Source organism: Frankliniella occidentalis, unplaced genomic scaffold (assembly GCF_000697945.3).
Source record: "Frankliniella occidentalis isolate FOCC.00 unplaced genomic scaffold, Focc_3.1 Scaffold10, whole genome shotgun sequence".
NCBI lineage: Eukaryota > Metazoa > Arthropoda > Insecta > Thysanoptera > Thripidae > Frankliniella > Frankliniella occidentalis.
The window spans coordinates 3293677-3299261 of NW_026267140.1; the positions used below are offsets into that span (position 1 = coordinate 3293677).

A 5585-nucleotide genomic window follows, 5' to 3' on the forward strand; every position below is an offset into this window, starting at 1 on the left:
CGCGGCGGGGTGCGTCCGGGGGGCCGAACCCTGGCCCTGAGCCCCAGTGCATTATGTATGGCCGGGACGTGAACCGGCGCATTAAGTTCAATGCGGGGCGAGGCGAAGGCGCTTCGGTCCCCCGACGCCATGCGGGGCCGGAGGCGGTGGCGCGGGGCTGACGAGGGGGACGTCGATGTTAGTCCCGTCGCGCACGACGCGACGTCAATTTGACATCTTCGCCATGAATATGGCAGCAGCGGGAGCGTCCTCGAAGGAGTCGCGGCCACACACGTCCCGCCTCTGTTGTGGTGGCCGCGGCCGCGGGACGGGGCGCGGGGCGCTGCGCGCTGTGCCGACGCCGTCACGTGGCGAATCCGAGGCGCACAGCTATTTCACGCTGCTGCGGCAGGTTCAATCCCGAACCCGAGAGGGGTGGCGGCGGGGCGCGGCGTCCTGGCAATATTGTGAACACCGCCCACCCGCGGTAGTAGCGCACCGTGTCGTGCCGAGCATCGGGCTGAGCATTGTGCTGAGCGCCAGGCCGCACCGTGTCGTGCCGAGCATCGGGCTGAGCATCGCGCTGAGCGCCCAGCCGAGTGGCCACGGTGTGCTACGCTGTGCGCCATAGCGTGCAAGGCCGCCGCAGAGCGGTGGTGGGGGGCGGTGACCCGCTGGGGGTGACCAAGGGGGGTGTGACCCAGGTGACCGAGAGGCAAGCCGAGAGGGGCAGCAGGGCCAGGGCTGACGTATTGGGTGACTGGGCGTCACCACCCGGCTGCCCTCCTTTTATACTCCCCGCCCCGCCCGTCCCGCCCTGCTCCTCGCGCGGCACGAACTTCTCCCACCGCAGAGTCGCGCCCTCTCGCGCCACCCGATCCCTGCGCAATTACGGGAAACAAAACCCGAGATACGGTGTGAGCATTTCGTGTAAGCATCGCTATAGACCTGTTCAATGGCGCGTTCAGCGGGGCGGCGGGGAGTGCTAATGGCGCGTTTCGCGAGGGGATTTGGATTAGGGGGAAGGGGGCGACAGAGAGCTTGAGCAAGCACCCCGCCCGCAAGACACGCCCGGGAGCTTGCTCATGCTGTTCAAGTGCCACGACACGCCCCGGGCACGCCTCCTGCTCCCGGCAGCTATTAGTGAAGCCCTGTAAGTTGTAGAGACAAGTGGGTGGCGGGGCGGGGCGGGGCGGCAAGGTGCGGCGGGCGGGATGCTCGCCGGGCCTGCCGGCCGACTAGACCGGGTCGTGCACATGTGCGCTGAGCCGGTGCAGATAAGCCCTGCCACTCCCCCGGCAGCGCCCTGGCAGCGCCCTGGCAGCGCCCTGGCAGCGCCCTGGCAGCGCCCTGGCAGCACGCTGGCAGCGGGGCTGACGCCGTCACTTCCGCACGACTAATAGGAAGTAGATCCCCTCCCCCTGCCAGAAATCTCTCACCCCTCCACCTGGATAACGCCCATTGACCGGAAGTATAAGGTTAAAGGCTTGCCTCAAATCCACGTAATTCCCAAAGGTCGATCGCCTCGCCTCGCCCAGCGCCTACCGTTTGGTCTGTTTATTCATTACACGCATATTGGGCAGAGCTATACATTGGGTGTACTTAGGAGAGGAGAGTGTGAATTGGTGCATGGGCGCCTGTTGGCGTGTCTTCTCCAGTGAGAATGTCATGTAGAAACAATGTCGAAACGACAAAGTGGCGTGCAAATAATGTCGTCTGGCGGTCATTTCTCACTGGGTTATATGGCACGTCAGGGCTAAGACCACCGCCACCGCCGCCGCCACCATCACCACAACCACCACAACCACAACCACCTCACTTGGCAGAGGCAGGGTCGTGCGCGTAGAGCAGGATAAGGACTGTGGTGACGAGCACTGGCACGGGCACAATGCAAAGGGCCGCGTGGCGTTAGGCTGTCGTTAGTCTTGGCCATCGGAGGGAATGCCATATCGTTCCGAACTTTGAGATGATTCCGACAGAGCGCGCCACCTTTTTAGCCTCCTCCCTCCGCCCATCAAAACGGTAAACGGTCCAAAGGAGAAGAGCAGGAGGATCGGCTAGGGATTATTGAAGCGATATTTTGTTCTGAGTTGTGGCTGGTCATGAGCAGACCGAGCAGACACTCAGACCTAAAAAGTGCCGTTTTGTATGGTCCTCGCCGATTTGCCCGCTCTTCTTCTTTGTGCATGCTCTTCTCCTTTGAAAAGAAAATAGTCCCCTCTTTCGAGTCGAGACAGCTTTTTAACTACATTAAACTACTCCAAGGCCCGAATATCAATTATTAAATGAATGCACGCACTTTTTGGTTTTATTGTGGAGCATTGAAAAGATAATGTGACTACTTCAAACACTGCCAGGAAAACTTGCGACCCTTTCCTCCCTCCCACCCTCTCCCTCCCGCTCCCCTTCAGTGCACTGCACTGCTGTCATGTCCGCTGAGCATGTGTAACATCCCCGTCACATTTTCCATTGAATTCTTATGCGAAGTGCTCCAACGTCATTCGCCGCTTCTTTTGGATAATGATCTACAATGGACTCTTTCTTGGTTTTTGGAATATGGAACTGACATGTTTCTGCCAATGGCTAGGACTTTGCCTAAAACACATGAGCCGTTGAGGTTAGCCCATCATCCTCTAGTGCTACTCCTTCATCCTGCTCTGTTAATTCACAAGTAAGTTTATCGTCATTGGCTGACTCTGATAGAGCAGGAAATGTTTCAAAAATGATAACCTTTAATCTCTCCAAGCATTGATGAACCGTTGGGGTCAGTCGGCTGTGCATCTCAGTCCAATTCATTCTGGGCAAAAGATGTATGGATTGCGAGAAACCATAAAGAACAGGTATGATGCTTGCTATGTAAAATACAATTATTAACCACTGCATCTATTGCAGAAAGGGTGTCTGGAATGCTGGGTACACCATACTGCAGTCTGTTCGAGATAGGCTGGAACGCAATTATTTCTTTCTTGGGTGCGATTACATTTTATTGTTTTGCAGCCATTACGGTATCAAATAACTGTCCAATCACCTGGGCTATGCTGGTTCTAAAATATATGCATGTCATTTTACTATGTGTCTTGTCGGTGTCATGGCATTTTGGGGGGCGTATGTAAGGCGTACTCTCCTGATACACTCCATACCATACCACGAGGATGACCCTGGCATGCGTTCACACTATAAGGCGGGCGAGGTTGTTGGCGCGAGGCAGTTCTGGTCCCTTAGCCTTTAGATAGCATGTCTGGACGGGTAGTCCCCGGCGTCCGTTGGAAAGAAGTTCCTCGTGCAGGGTGCTGCCCGTCCCGGGCCTGCGCTGGGTGCCTCTTCCAAGTGTAATGTCGCGACGCCCTCCTCCCGGCCTGGCGCGCGTACCCCGAGGCATGCCTGGAGTGCGCGGTGCGGGGGCGGTGCGGGGGCGGTGCACGGGGTCGCCTGCGGGGCACCCGACTTAGATCTGTCGAGGCCGTTACTCCCGCCGCCCCCTCCCCTTCACGCCATAGGTCGCCGGCGCGTAAGCCTCCGCGGCGAGCAGCACCCTCCCGCCCTCCTCCCCGCGCCCCCTCGCCGGCATCCTTCCCTTTATTATCCTCTTGAACGGCGCGATGCATCGCTGGAACTGGTGCGGGGGGGCTCCCCACCCCCGCCGCCCCCGACAGGGTGGCTCCACCACGGCCGGCTTCGCGGCGTCGGGGATGCTTCCAGATTCTGCGTCGGCTCCACCGGCTCCAGTGGCAGCATCAACATCGGGGTTGGCTTCAGGGCTGGTATACCAGGGCCGGCTTCGGTGTTCCCGTTCGGGCTTTGCTGTGGCGGCTTATCCCTCCCCGACCCCGCGAGACCGCAGCCTAGCCCACCCCACCCCACCCCACCCCGGGCCGCGCCGCCACCACAAAGTCGCTGCCCTTCCGATGTCGTCATCTGGAAACGAAAGAATAAGAGTTATGCGGCTGGCTAAGAGCACGGCAAACAGGATCGGAATCCGATTGTATTTGCTCCTATTGTATCGTGGCAGGTCGAGCGGGCCGCGCGGGCCGCCGGGTCGCGCGTGGCGTCGCCGGGCTGCTCTGCGCAGCGCGCTCAGCGGGCAGGGCCGACTGATCTGGGCGGGCAGCAGCGGCCGCGTGAGCTCCTGTATCTGGGGGGCCTTGTGCGCGCGTAGGCTCGCGAGGCTCTGGCGGGGGCTGCACTGCCGGGCCAGGGCCGGGCGCAGAGCAAAGCCCTCATCCTCGGAGTCTGGTCCAGCCCACCGTGAGAGGAACACTGATGATGGCGATGGCGGAGTGGCGCCGCTTGTGCACAGCGGCCACGTCCAGGTGGGCTTGAGCCGGGCGCGGGGCGCTGCTGCACACTTCGTATCGTTATTCGATAGCGACCGCAGTTCGAGGCCCGAGCTCGGCCGAACGGAACGGGTCGTACGGAAGGAGAAGGGGGCCGAGGGGCCTGGCTGTGGGTCAAACAGTCGCCCGCCCAGCTGCTCATTGGCCCGTGCATTATTCACCGCCGACTCTCAATGACGACGCTGACCGCCCGCCCCGCCCCTGGGGGCTCCTCCTGGACGGTCATTAGAGAGCTAGTAGGTTACGGTTAGTCTCCAATGCGCCTTCTTTCTATGCCAGCTATCTTGTACGGCTGATGGCTAATTGGACTTGTAGTTTCAATGATTGAGATGGAATCTACCTTAATTAATCGACCGCCACTTCTTATAATTTCGAGAGGCTGTTATGAAAAACTAGGACCTTAAGAACCAAAAATGTGTGATTTGATTGCGATTGGAAAGTCTGTATGCTTTCCTTTTTGTTTTGCTATGAGTTTCAGTTTTGCAGTCGCGGGTTGGCTTACAAGCTTTCGCCCTTACCCGTAATGGGCTATTGCCCCTGAGGCCCTAGCGACTTATACAGTCCCGCAACACCGGAGCGCATAAACCACCCGGTACACTGATTGGAGGCGGTAACTAACCACCCGGCCCGCGGGTGCAGGCGGGTCCGGGCGCCGCGGGCCGCACGGTGTTTAACGCAAATCGATCCCTAATGACAGTTCGCCTCCATCTGCCCGGCGGGCTGCCCGCTGCGGTGCCGGCCTGGCTGGCCGCGCTGGCCCCGTTGGCCTAAAGGCCGGCCTGCTCTGCTGCTGTCAGGGCCGCGTTGTTGACTCACACTCGGCGATGGCCGGATGGCCGGCAGACGAGTTGTGGCCGAGAGGTGTTCTTGCTCCTCAAGGCCAGTCCCCCCGTTAGCTTAGTTAGTTTTGCGCCGTGCGGGCTGCGCCTGGCCTCCACGTACGGGGCTGCAGCTTGACCAACCCCCAGCCGCGGGCCGCGCGCCCGCCACCTGCCTGAAGGGTAACAAAGGTGGCTAACCGTCCGCCTGCCCATTCTCCACCTGCCTAAGGTAATTCAGGTAGCCATCCGCCCACTTGCGTCTCACCTGAGGGGTAGCTAAGGTAGCTAACCGCTCGCGCCCCCCGGTCGTGTCTGACGGCACTGCACTACCATTATTAATGTGCGAGTGAAAATTTGTGGTCTTGCGGTGGGCGGCTAACCCGGCTCACTCCCGGTCTCCGACATCCATTATTGGCCTTTGCATAATCCGGCGGTGAGGTAGGAGGGGGGG

General features: G+C 59.9%; 1 protein-coding gene across 4 annotated transcripts in view; it reads left to right on the forward strand.

Annotated features, from left to right (window-relative positions):
• LOC113217689 (potassium voltage-gated channel subfamily H member 6) overlaps window positions 1-5585 on the forward strand; it is a 122764-nt gene that overhangs the window by 50442 nt on the left and 66737 nt on the right. Inside the window, exons 1-2 of one of the 4 annotated variants that reach the window (XM_052277489.1) lie at window positions 2409-2650; window positions 2726-2819. The exons of 2 other annotated variants lie outside the window; for them this stretch is intronic. The gene's annotated coding sequence lies outside the window, so the exon portion shown is untranslated. Of the gene's footprint in view, window positions 1-2408; window positions 2651-2725; window positions 2820-5585 lie in introns of those variants that run through there. One more of the 4 variants, XM_052277488.1, reaches the window with a different exon arrangement.